The sequence below is a fragment of the Pinus tabuliformis genome, chromosome 9, assembly GCF_031772625.1.
Source record: "Pinus tabuliformis cultivar Carrire ecotype Pingquan chromosome 9, CPIR1, whole genome shotgun sequence".
Classification (NCBI taxonomy): Eukaryota; Viridiplantae; Streptophyta; class Pinopsida; order Pinales; family Pinaceae; genus Pinus; species Pinus tabuliformis.
In genome coordinates this window covers 1,966,872,304-1,966,886,853 of record NC_142307.1, presented here as the reverse complement: position 1 = coordinate 1,966,886,853, position 14,550 = coordinate 1,966,872,304, and the positions used below count along the sequence as shown (strand labels likewise).

At 39.7% G+C, this 14,550-nt stretch overlaps 1 protein-coding gene across 2 annotated transcripts in view; it reads right to left on the bottom strand.

The window, feature by feature from the left end:
• The window catches only part of LOC149156867 (putative pre-mRNA-splicing factor ATP-dependent RNA helicase DEAH4), a 418,919-nt gene that overhangs the window by 255,359 nt on the left and 149,010 nt on the right, over positions 1–14,550 (bottom strand). The window lies entirely within an intron of this gene.

Sequence of the window (14,550 nt, the reverse complement as noted above, 5' to 3'; positions counted from 1 at the left end):
ACTTCGAGACATTCACTCGCATGGTTAGAATTGCATTGTAGATTGAGACATGGAGATCAAGACCCTAGATCTACTTTCATCAATCCAGGTTGCAAGGAGATTTTATATTCATGATTATGTAGACAGATGGTTGTGTCCATGTTGTGTCTACCATCTATATGATCTTAGTTTTTCCATGCTTGTTCATTGAGTTCGCTTTACTCTGAGTATGGGAATGCCTACCTCAAAGATGATTTTTGATATATATTTTGCATTATGTTCCCTTGAATGTTCCTTGCAGGTTTCTGACCATTGCCTCTGATCTGATCCTTGGAATGATAAAGTGCTTCAATCTTTTAAACTTGACTTCGCACTTTAGGGGGCAATCTGTTACACGTCAATTTGTCGCCATGACACTTGATCAATTTATGGATATTATTACCATCCGTGAACATGTTGAAACTATCTCCCTTAGAAGTCCAACAACTCAAAATATGTTAAATTCCATGAGAAATTTGGGTCAAATAGCTCTCACACCTTGTTAAGTTCCACCTGCACTGATTTCTCTAGTGTTTCCCACGCATGCGCTGAAATTTACTCTAAGAACAGTGCAGAGCTGCGCTCTGTCTGTAACTATAAACCTGCGCAGGTGAATTTTAGAAAGTAAAAATGAAAAGTACATTCTCGAAACCTAGTTGGTCGAATATTTCCCAACTGAAAGCTTCCAAGAGATGACTATTATAACCCTCATAAGATGCATCTCCATCCCTTTTCTCATGGTAACCTAATCCTTCACTAAAGGAGGTTCATCCTTTTCTTAGGGATCTGAAACTTCCCCCTCTTTAATCTATAAAAGAATTGGAGGGTTGAGGGATGAAGGACGTCAGAATTCAGAGAATACAAACTTATGTTGCCAGTTTGAGATTGGAGAGCTTGTTATCTAAGGAGGAGATTGAAGGCATTTGGGAGGGACCTCACGGCATCAAGGCGAAGGTTGTAAGGCTCTTCTTATCTTCTGATTAACACAAATGAGCACTTTCTCCCATTGATTTTTGTTTGTTGTGAATGATGAATAGTTCGCAATTGTTTATTATGTTCATTAAGGCAAGTTCAATCCCTAATTTCCTTGATCATTAGGCTAAGTTGTTTGCATTACTATATCGCAAGTGCTTTTGATCTTTTTTATGGTTTATGTTTGCAGGTTCTACTAAGCATTGAAGAGTTGCATCAAGTCACAACCAAGGATCTTCATCAAGCATTTCGTGAAACCAGTAAGAGGCCTATCCATTAGATAGACTACTTGTAATTCGAATAAGTTCAACTTAGGTAAAGAGTCAATTCATTTGTCATGATTGTTTCTAGTTTCCATTTAGGATCTAGGATCGCTATTGTCCGCAGGAGGGATTGTCCGGTGTAACACTTGGATCATGTGAAGGGCAAAGTGACTGAACCTCAATACAATGAAAGAAAGGCGAGATTCAAGAAGAATGAGATCACTGCCATGAGGGAGGATCATCGTTGAGTCCATTTGAGATCACTTGATCCCTTATATTCCTGACTTGGAAACTACCAAAGCTATGTATGATGCTCTAGTAGGACTGTACTCCATCAATAACATTGGTCAGAAAACGAGTTTTTGAAGAATCAACTTCGTGATGTTCAAATGACAAAAGATGATATTGTGGCTTCTTATTGCATCTCAATTGAGAGATCAACTTAAAGCTATTAAAGAATTGGTTTCTAAAGCAAATCTTGTAAATATAGAACTCAATGGTTTGCCTTTTTCATGGGATTCATTTGCAACCAGCATTTGTGGAAGAAAGGAAGTTCCAAGCTTTGATGAATTATGGGCCTATTGCACTCAAGAGGAATCAAGAGTGAGGATTCAAACACCTCGAGATGGTGATCAAGCATTTACAACTCAATCTAAGAATGGCAGAGGATGAAGGAATTTCGGAAGGTTTCAAATGAATGAAGGAAGAAAACTTGCTGCAGGAAGAAGACCTCCTCCCTCTCATGGAAGGAAGGATATGTCAATAGTTCAATGTTTTTGTTGTCAAGAATATGGCCACTATAAAGATGGCCAAGCACATATGAAGATGTCAATGAATGATGATGATAACTATTTCTTCTATTATGGTCTTACAGGTTCTATTACTAATAATGATGTCTAGCTGGTAAATAGTGGTGCTTCATGGCATATGGCAGGAAATCATGAAAGCCTCACAGAGTTGGTGGAAAAGAAGACTACACAAAAGGTGGAGCTTGGTGATGATGGAAAATATGCAGTCAAAGGCATTGGTTCAACCTCCTTTTAGCTAGAATCGGGAGGTAACATTTTCTTAAATGATATATTATATGTTCCTGGTTTGAAAAAGAATTTGGTTTCTACTTCATGCTTGAAAGATAAAGGGTATAGAATTGGTTTTGTTGATGGTCAAGTTCTAGTATGGAAGAAAGTCTCTATAGCATAGATTATGCCAAAGTAATTGGTGTGCGAGAAGGAGGCTTGTATAGACTCCTAGAACGATCAATTCAAGCATTGATACATAATCACATTGATCTTTGTTAATTATGGCACTGAAGATATGCACACATTCACTACAAACCCTTGCTTAGAATGAGAGAATTTGTTACAAGTTTATCGGAAATCAAGGTTGAACATGAAGGACTTTGCAAAGGATGTGCACTTGGAAAGAATACCAAAGGTCCATTTCCAAGTACTAATAGTAGGTCCAAAGGACTTTTAGATGTTATACATTATGATGTATGTGGACCCATGTCTGTGAAATCCTTGGGTGGTTTTCTATACTATGTTACTTTCATTAATGATTTCTCTCGAAAGACATGGATTTATTTATTAAAGACCAGTGATAAATTCTTTAATAGGTTTCAAGAATTCAAGGCTCATGTGGAGAATTTTACAAGTAGAAGGATCAAAATTGTGAAGTGTAATAATGGTGGAGAATATACCTCTAAGGATCTTATTGGTTTTGGAACAAATGTTGGAATTAAGAGGGAGTTGATAGTCCCTTACAACCCTCAACAAAATGGGATTGTTGAGAGAAAGAACAAATCCATTATGGAAGATGCTAAAGCCATGATTCATGATCAAGACCTACCTATGTTTCTGTGGGGAGAAGCCTTCAAGACAATTGACTATGACCATAATATAGGTCCTCACTGACTATTGGGGAATAAGACTCCTGAAGAAGTATTCACAAGTGAGAAGTCAGAAGTTGGAAATTTGAGAATCTTTGGTTGTCCTGTCTACATTCATGTGCCCAAGGAAAAGAGGACCAAGCTGGAACCTTCTGGGAAGAAGGGAACATTTGTTGGATACAATGAGACATCGAAGGCCTACAGAATTTATGTTCCAGGACAACGAACAATTGAGATTAGCAGAGATGTTACTTTTGATGAGGATGTTGCCTTCTAGAAGTCCAAAGGATCACACTTGGATACTGATGATGAGGAGCAAGAAGCTCCCAAGGATGTGGGTTTGGGACCTATGGAACAAAGACCTGTGGATCATCCTCTAAATCAACATCAACAGCTTGAAGGACTGAGTGAACCTATGGATCCACCAACATCATTGTACTAGATACCAAGAAGACGTCGGCATGGCTTGAAAGAACATTGCAGGAAGCAGAGGGGCAGACATCTCCCCCTAGATCTTTTAGGGAATCCAAACATGTCAAGAAATACTCAAGTTATGCAACAATGATGAATAAGATAATTGAGTCCAAGCCAACCAACTATGAAGAAGCAGCAAGTCAGCAAGTTTGGAAAGATGTTATTTTAGAAGAGTACCAGTCTATTATGAAGAATGGCGTATGGCAAATCATGGCTAGACCTAAACGGAAGTCAGTGGTAACTTCCAAGTCGATATACAAGATCAAGCACATAGTTGATGGCAGCATAGACAAGTACAAAGCAAGATTCGTGGCTAGAGGGTTCTCCCAGAAAGAGGGAAAGGATTATGAAGACACATTTGCTCCAGTTGCCAAGTACACTTCCATTAGATCTATTATTGCTATTGCTTCTATTGCAGGTTGGAAATTACATCAAATGGATGTCAAAACTACTTTCCTCAATGGAGTGATTGAGGAGGAAGTGTACATAGAACAACCTCAAGGGTTTGAGGTTCATGAGAGGGAGACTCATGTTTGCAAATTGAAGAAAGCTTTGTACGAACTCAAGCAGGCACCTTGAGCTTGGTACTCTCAGATCGATGGATAGCTGACAAGTCTTGCTTTTACTAAAAGAAATGTTGATTGAAACCTATACTTCATAATTGTTAAAGATGAGACTGTGATTTTGCTACTATATGTTGATGACATGTTTCTAAAAGCAGCAAAGAATCTCACAGTCCAATGTAAGAGGGAGCTGATTTCTTAATTCAAAATGAAGGATCTTGGTTTAATGCATTATTACTTGGGATTAGAAGTATGGAAAAAGTCGGGCGAATGGACTACAACTCCACAGATACGCCCATGGTGACTAATTTAAAGACGCAATGAGACTCTTATTCTGACTTGGTTGATCCCTCTATGTATCATCAACTGATTGGCTCATTAAACTATTTGGTTAACGTCATACCTGCTTTTTGCTATGAAGTGAACACTTTAAGTCAATTCTTGGTGGAAAACAGGCATATAGACTAGATTGCAGCGAAACATATATTGAGATATTTGCATGGCACTACTAATTATGGATTAAGAGATGTATCAAATGGAGAACTATAGTTGCATGGCTTCACTAACTCAGATTGGGTTGGAAGTGTTGAACATAGAAAGAGCACTTCAGGATGTCGTTTCTGTTTGGGCTCCACTATGATATCTTGGATGAGCAGGAAGCAAATGTTTGTTGCACTTAGTACTGTTGAAGCTGAATATATTGTTGCTTGTTTGGCGAGTTGTGAAGTGGTGTGGCTTCAGAAGTTACTCGCGCGATTGTTTGATCTTGTGCTAGAACCAACCATGATATATTGTGAAAATCAAAGTTGTATGAAGATTTCTAAGAACTTAGTCTTCCATGACAAGTCGAAGCACATCGAGATCAAATACCACGACATCTGAATCATTCTTCAATAGGGAGCAGCGAGGCTTCAACACATCTCTACTGATGAGCAGGTTGTTAACATTCTTACAAAGCCTTTGCCCCAGATGAAGTTCATTTACTTCAACGATAGACTTGGAGTTGTTGAGAATCCCTCCCCTGGTGAAAGGAAATGTTGATGTTGTAACACTTATCGGCCCCAACTTCTCCCTTCAGTCATGGGGTTTGACCGAGAAACCATGGTTTATGGTTGAGGATATTAGCCCTATAAGCATCAAAGCCTAGATTTCTCCCTTAGTCATGGGGTTTGACCTGGAAGCCATGGAGTTTGACTGGGGAGATTCGCTCTCTAAGCATTAAAGCCTAGATTGCTCACTTGGTCATTGGGTTTGACCTGGAAGCCTTGGACTTTGGCTAGGGAGATTGGCTCAATCAGCATCAAAGCTTGGACTGCTCCCTCGGTCATGGATTTTTCACCATATTAACATGGGGTTTGGCTAGTGGGTTGAGGTTGCGCCTCATAGCATCAGGTAGGTACTTACCAATCATAACATGTGACAACATGTAGAAATAGTAAATGGGCCCCAGGTTCACCATGGCTCAGGTGGGGTTCCTGACATGTCTCCAAGTGACAACCTATTGACTTGGTGACCCTAGGACTAGTGGGTGAATAATGCCTTTATTAGATGTTGATGCTACCAGTGTTTCAATCTTTCAACCTTTTCTTGGAATAAGGAAAATTTTTTCATCATCTATACATTTGTGGAAGTCAAGGAGAAATACCTCCCTCACTAAGAGGGAGTGTTGAAAATATACAGTTGGAGTTGGTATTTTTTTAAACAAATTCAAATGAAAAATTATTATTCTTTATGTTGTTCAAGTTGGCCACAATCTTCCAGGCCATCCCCACCTCATGAAGGGGTTTAACCCTTGGTCAAAACCCACTCATTTGGACATGTATATATTGACGAATTGACCTCCTCATTTGGCATCTCACCTCATCACACAAATTCGGATCAATTCAACAAGAAGATTTATGTTCACACGTGTAAAGGAGGAAGAAGACTCTTTGACCAGCAAAGTTTGATTATCTTATATTTGTTTCACTAGCGTTAACTTCAGCATATTCTAGCTACTTTGACTTGGAATCTTTAACTGATTAAAGGGCGGATATTCTAGGCATATTTTGGGCATCCTTGACCTGACGTTGACCAAACCTTCAAAACAATACTAGATGTTGACCGCACTTGTTGACTGGCTTTGACTGCAGGTCAAATTGGGCAATCAACCGAATTTTTCTGTGGAGCAGCATGGCTAAAATTTGGCCCCTTGACCTCAGTTGACCAAGAGTAGCAGAAGGCCAAATTTCGGCCTCTTTGACCAGATCTAACATGTCAATAAAAGTTTGACTTTCTCTCTCCTTTGACCAAAATTGACTTTGTTGTCGCTCAAATTCTACACAAGATTTGCAGCAACGCTCAAGATAGAGGTTGTCACTGTGATCCTTGTCCTTTATGTTTAAGCTGCAACCACAAAGTATTAGGGCTCCACAAAGTAACCACTAAGGATACTTTGACTTAATCACCAAAGTCCAAGAGGTCAATTTCTCTTAAAAAAATCCATTTTTCCCTTGGTGGAGGTCCTCCAAAATTTAATTCTTTTTTGACCCACGAATTTTTTATGATTTCCCACATGGAGAGAATTTAATTTCTTCCAAATTAATTTTTTACTCAAATTTCATTAATTTTCTGGCTAATTATTTTCTTTTTTATTTTTGCCAAGAAAATTAATTAAAAGACTCAAGAGGGAATTAATTATTTTTCCACCCTCAAATACTTTAGCCATGGTGTCTCGCTATGAGTAACCATGCACTAAAATATTATTACAAGATATTATAATTTAATTCAACCCTAGAAGGGGAAACACACATTCGACATAGACCCTCAAGACATTACACAAATTTGCGACAAGACACATGATGTAGTATGAAAAATACAGACTCGATAAACACTAGGACTCACCTAAGACCTTGTCAACGAATTCCACCCTAGTTTTGAGGTATATCTAGGACAAAAACTTTGCCAATTATCCGTGTTTACAAACACACATAATTCGTGGAAGCTAAAAAACTCCCTAGGATGAAATCCCGTGACAAAAATCATAGGCTTACCTAGGTGTTGTTACATGGCTTAATAGTCATACTAGAATCATTTACAACATTTTGCAGAGTTTAAGTTTAGAATGATGAAAATGATGTTGAATGTAATCAATGAATGAATTGAATTGATTTTACATGAGCAAATGAAGCTCAATAAGAATACAGAGATATTTACAAAAATAGAAACATCAAGTTTCTATTAGGAAATAGAAACAACTAGTTTCTTCTAAGAAACTACTAAAAAGATAAAAATAGAAACAGCTAATAAGAATGAGCATTAAACACTAAATAGCATTATTCTAATACCCTCCCTTAATGCTCAATCTATTTACAACACCGATAGACCCTCTGAATTTTACAAACTTATCAGGACCAAGAGGCTTAGTGAAGATGTCGGCGGGCTGCTCCGTTGTGGGAACATAGTGCAACTGAACAGATCCGTCTTCAACAAGCTGGCAAATGTAGTGACAATGGGTTTCTACATGCTTTGTTCATTCATGAAAAACTGGATTCTTGGCAAGTTTGAGCACTCCCTGATTATCCCAGAACAAGGGAGTAGGGCCTGTCTGGAAAACATGCATATCTGCAAGCATACGTCGAAGCCAAACTGCCTCACAAGATGCCTTAACTACTCCCCGATATTCTGCTTCTGTTGAGGAGAGAGCCACTGCCTGCTGCTTCTTACTAGTCCAGGTGACTGCACCAAATCCTAGATTAAACACATACCCAGCTGTAGATTTACGGTCATCAATCGAACCGGCCCAATCAAAATCTGTGTAACCATAGGATCGGAACTTCGAGTGTACAGAAGTCCATAATTAGGAGTGCCACGCACATAACACAGCACACACTTTGCTACTATCCAATGATCAGCCTTAGGTGCTGACATAAAGCGGGAAATGTAGCTCACTGCAAAACTGATGTCAGGTCTAGTGGCAGTAAGGGCCCACTAATTGCTTGAATAAAGTTTCATCCACAAGGGGTGAGGATGACTGAGCTGAAAGTTTGAGCCTTGGTTCCATAGGAGTTGTGGCAGGTTTGCAATCCTGCATTCTGAATCTGTCCACAAGATTTCTGGCATACTTGGACTGAGAGAGAAAGATGTTGTTCTCAGTCTGCCAGACTTCAACCCCCAAACAATAATGAAGAAGTCCTAAATCTGTCATATCAAAAGTGTTGCACAAATCTTGTTTGATCCCATGGATCAAATGTGTTGAGCTGCCAGTAATGATAAGGTCATCCACATAGACAACCACAAACAGAATATCATCACCAGTATGCTTGATATATAGGTTTGCATCAGATGGACTCCGTTGAAAACCATGATCTGTGAGGTACTGATCAATTTTCATGTACCAAGCCCGAGGAGCTTGTTTCAGACCATAGAGTGCTTTGACTAATCTACAGACTTTTTGTTCTTGACCGGCAACCTTGAATCCTGGAGGCTGCGTCATGTAGACTTCTTCCTGTAAGTCACCATTCAGAAAAGCACTCTTTACATCCATCTGATGGACTTTCCAATTGAATTGAACTGCTAAGGCAAGAACAAGCCGTATGGTACTCATCTTGGCTATAGGAGTAAAGGTCTCCTCATAGTCAATGCCTTCCTTCTGTGAGAACCCTCGAGCAACAAGACAAGCTTTATACTTGTCTAGGGTTCTGTCTGCTTTGTATTTCACTTTATACACCCATTTGCAGCTAATGGGCTTTTTCCCTGCAGGAAGCTCAGAAAGGGTCCAAGTGTGATTCTTTTGAAGACTCTGGAATTCAGCTTCCGCAGCCTGTTCCCACTCAGGTGTACCCTTAGCCTCTGAATAGGTTTGAGGCTCAAAAATAATGTGCAGGTTAGCCATAAGAGCAAAATTTACTGTAGACTGCTATTTGCTCTCATGTCTAGAAGTTCTACCTTCAAGGTGCTCATTATCCCGGAGATCATTAATGGTTTTAGCCCACCATTTAGGCAAGAGAGTAGAGGAACCAATATCAGGAGGAGGTGGATAAGGCTTAGGAACAATAGGAGCAGCAAGAGAAGGGTTATTTTCCGGAGGAAGCACAGGTAGAGTATCATCAAATACTGATGCTGCATCATCCCTCCCATCAGGTGGACCCATCGGAAGAAGAAAATTGTGACGCTAATCCTCAAAACACTACTCAGAAGGAGGAGACTGAAAGAATCCTTTGTCTTCATCAAATACTACATCCCGACTGAAGCTAAGACGACCAGTGGCTATATCTATCAGCCTATGGGCCTTGTGATGATCACTGTACCCTGTCATCATGAGTTTCTGGCTTTTGGAATCCAACTTAGAACGCTTAGCCGCTGGAATCCAAACATATGCAACCGAGACAAAAACTTTGAGGTGACCGATCTTAGGCTTACGGCCAAACCAAACCTCTTCGGGAGTCTTCCCTTTAACAGCCTGAGTAGGTGATCGGTTAAGAAGATAGATAGCAGTAAATACTGCTTCAGCCCAGAATTTGTTCGGAACACTCTTGTGGTGTAACATGGAACGGGCCATTTCAACAACCGTACGGTTGCAGCGTTCGAAAACACTGTTCTGCTGAGGAGTGTAGGGTGTAGTTAACTGGCGTTTGATGCCATGAGTATCACAGAAGTTGGAGAAAGCAGAAGAACAAAATTCCCCCCCATTATCTGTCCTAAGAGTCATGATATTACAACCAGACTCTTTTTCAACTAAGGATTTCAACTTCTCAAAGATACTAAATACATCAGATTTATATTTTAGAAAATACACCCACATCTTTCTACTGAAATCATCTACAATAAGCAAAAAATATTTGCAACCAGTAATAGAAGATATATTCATAAGACCACAAATATCAGCATGAATTAACTGGAGTACCTTAGATGCGCGCCAAGATTCTCCATCCTTGAATGAAGACCAATGTTGTTTGCCAGCTTGATAGACGCCGCATACTCCCAACTGCTGAGTCTGAATATCAGGTAACCCTGACACAAGTCCCTCCTGAGAGAGCTGAGAGAGATACTGCATGTTTAGATGCCCATATCGCTGATGCCATAGAGTGCTAATGGGAGAAACACGAGTTGCTATAGCTACTTTTGGAGAATCTCCAATGTCAAGAAGCCTGTATAGACCATGATCCTCTAAGCCAACAACAACTGTAAGACTAGTGTCCCTGTCGATAATGGAACACTTGTGCACACTGAACACTATATCAAGCTGAGGAGAGTTCCTCATAATCTGGCTGACAGACAGCAGATTAATTTCCATACCAGGAACATAGTACACATTCAGGAAGATGAGTGTGCGCCCACCAGACTGGATCTGAACTGTACCTTTGCCAATGTGCCAACCACTGTGTACTCTTCACCTCCGTCGAATACTATTGAATCACTAAAAGGTGAGAATTCAATAAACCACTCATGCCTGTGAGAGAAATGGCGTGATGCACCAGAGTCAATGTACCAAGCCGAAGATGAGACATGATCTATAGCCCTTTTAGCCATAAAGGCGTAAAAGGCAGATTCTGTCTGCTCGGAATGTTCTGCAACATTCGCTGTCTGATGGGGCCCTCCTTGTTTCTTCTGTTCAAAAGCAATCCTCTGTCGGAAATCTTTCTTCATGTGGCCGAATTTGTGACAGTAATTACACTGCACATTTTTCTTCCTAGCGGGATCAAAAAACTGAGAAGAACCTTTCTGTTGAAAGGACTAAGAGCACTGATATTTGGCAACAAAAGCATTTTCTGAGGAGGCTGATGAGGCACCACTACCAAACTGTTGTTTCCAACGATCCTACTGCATGAGTTTGGTGCATAACTCCGGAAACTTCAGATCAACATTAGTGGAGGTAATGTTGAGTGTTTCTATGAAGTGCTCATAAGGTTTTGGTAGACTTTTCAGAGTGATGACTACCATATCTTCTTCCTCCATGGTCCGACCAATGGCTTCGAGCTGATCTCGAATGTCTTTAATCTTGTTAAGATGTTCCTGTAAAGACATATGCTCTTCCATCATGATGGAGAAAAACTGATTCTTGAGAAAAAAAAAGCTCTGCTCTTGTCGGATGTCTCAGGCAGTTCCTTCAAATGTTGCCAAATTTCAACAGCGGTCTTGCCGCAAGGAATCTACGGTCACTGATCTTAAGTCACAGAGAGTTTGAGAAGCATAACAGCCTCCCGATTTCAATCATCAAATTATCTTGATCGGTACTAGCTGTACCAAAACGGAGCTCTTTGCCCAAAATGAGTTGATCAAGACGCCTATATTCAAAAATGGTCAACATTCTCTGTTTCCAGATGTTACAATTGGTGCCATTTTTGCACTGACTGCCTTCCAACATCAAGTTGGTTAGCGAAGCCATCTGCACGTTTCCCAAGACACGGAAAACGATAAAGGAGTCTAGCATGGATTTCAATGCAGATGTCGGCTGATCCGGACAAAAATTGGACAAGTGTTGGAAACAAATTTCAAATCTGCTGACTCGAAAATGGAGGTACAGAAAACGATGCACCTAGAAAAGTCTGACGACTTGGTCAAAAGACGAGCCACCGGAATTAGACTTTCGTTTCATTTGAATTCGAAATATACCAAAATAACCCATGGATCAAAACCCTCGCTTAACACGTACAACGCTACTTTAACATCGAGACCAGAAAATGACCAGAAAACGCTGAATCGACCGCTGAAGAGGGTTGACTGTTACGTAAAAAAAAATTGTTGACTGTCACGGAACTAGTGGAGCGTCAGACTAGTGGAGGGTAAAAAAAATTCCAAGACTTGAGGTTGCGCCACCATACAGTTCACAGGAATGCAGCTTTGGCCATGATCAACTCGTAGATAAAACTGCTACGCCCTGTTGGATTTGGTGCAACGAAAAAAAATCGAGAGCAGTTTCACAGAAAGAACAAAAAAAAAAAAAATCGAGGCACAATATACGAATTCCTTGTTCTTCGACGGCTTTGACCGACATTTGCTGCTCGGATAAACTAGCATGCAAATAGGTAGAATGCGCAACAGACACGTGAATATGCACAGAGACGTCATCGATTGTGGGTTCTAATGATCCGACGCAGCCTATTCTCCACTACAGGTACGCTAGGAATGTCATGGCAATTGCCAAAGACGCGGAGTGGCCAGGGCAAGGCAGATCTAGTGTATATATGTGTCCCTCTCTCTTATCTCTGCGTCTGGCACACTCACATTTTCTGGAGCTGATACAGAGAAGTGAATACAATGGTGATTCAACAACACGTAGTGAGGAATGCGAAGAGGAGAACGAAACGCAAGTATGATCTCTTGCCCAGAGAACCTGAGGATGTTGAGGAAGATGGAAGCAGCGGCTATCCACGGCATAAAAGAAACCCTCGGAGTAGTCGGAACCAAAACCCGCAGGTGCAAATTAAACAACGACGTCCAAAAACAATTGACGCCCCAACAAAAATTCAGATTCCAAGAGCAATTTCGAAATGAGCCACAAAATTTTTCAAGCAATGAAAAATTATTTCGAAAGATACCTATGCTCTGATACCATAATCAATGAATGAATTGAATTGATTTTACATGAGCAAATGAAGCTCAATAAGAATACAGAGATATTTACAGAAATAGAAACATCAAGTTTCTATTAGGAAATAGAAACAACCAATTTCTTCTAAGAAACTGCTAAAAAGATAAAAATAGAGACAGCTAATAAGAATGAGCATTAAACACTAAATAGCATTATTCTAATAGAATGATGACCGTGATCTTCAAAAAAAAAATTCCCACTACTTTGTACCCTACTTCTTGGACTGTTGACACAAGTGTGGTCAACAGACTTGAAAAGTAGAATGGTTATTTAGACTATGTTTGACTGGGAATTCAAATGTACAAATTGATTGAATCGGACAATTTCTCCTAAGAAAAGGTTGTTGGATTTTTCCCCTGGTTTGGGGTTTTCCCAGGGTAAATTTCGTGTCTCTTGTGAATCTTTCTTTTACTATGGTCTCCACTGCCCTACTGCATTTATGATTGAAATTTTATGAAGTGTAATTGCTTTATGATCTGAATTGTGCTAAAGAAGTAATTGTATCATTGGAAGTAGTTATCTCGCAGAAAATTTGTGCTTGTTTTAATTGCACTACAAAAATCAACAGCCACTAGGGACTTTCTAGCACTGATTTGCTTGTAGGGTTATTTTGAGTGGATGTTTGTGGACGAAAATCTAGGGTTTTCCTCCTTAAATCTTTTAAATGCAAAATCTAGGATTTGTTGTGGTGAAACTTCCCTCGGTAGTGTTGACATCATCCTTCCAAAACTTTTGTGTGTCTTAGTAACCATAATCCCTAGCCAAACTTCATCTCAAAGCCTATTTGACGGTTTACCCTGTTGCCTTGTTAAATTAATCATTAAGTAAACTCTTTCAATAACTTCTATATGTCTAGGTACTCCTTTATCATTGCATATCAATAAACCCTAGCTTGTAGAAGTCCTTAGCTAACCTAGGGTTAGAATATTTGCTCCTTTATAAAGAAAACTTGATCATATTCCATCTTCAAGGTATCTTTCCCTAGCCTACTTATATCTCCTGGAGCTCTCTTATTAGAATATCCTTAAAGGTGAATATAAGGAAGCCTCCCTTGTGGTGAAATTCCCCTAAACAGCAAGAGGAAGGTTGTTGAGGTGACAATGGCAATCCTTCCTCCTTGTTGCCATAGTGTCTAGCCCTCGCCTTGTGAGTCACCCCCCACCCCCTCCAAGGCCTGCTAAATTATGCTACGATAGTGACCACCATGGTGAAACAGGAAAAAAGGAATAACTTCCAAGCATCATGATTCATTATCTGATTTAACCCATGATCCCTAATTTCATGCCAAATACATTGCGTACACACTTAGTATGAAGCAATGGGCAATTGTACCTCAGTTATTTCGGGACAACAGAGACATCAATGAGTGAGTTGAGCATGATATAAAAGGCATATGTGGTTTGTTTTCTGTGGAGGATGTGAAATGTCATCATCAGGAACACTCTCTGAGATGTGGATCATCAAACAAAAATCTTCTATAGTTTCCCCTAGAAGTGAGGGAATAACAGAATGCACTTCTTGGCAATATTTTGTGTCCATGTGTAGAAGTGAGTAAGCATGGTGGAGAAATTCCAAACAACACGAATTGGTCAGTAACATTTATAATCTATTAGGTTTATATGATTTTGACAAAATAAATAAATACTCAAATTTCATCACACCATTTATGAAAATCTAGCCAAATATTCATTTCCACCATTTATATAGCTATTAGCTTGGAAAATTATGTCTACAATTGACCCAATGTGAAGAAACCACAAAATTATATAAGGCATTATTAAACTTTTCATAGGTTGGATT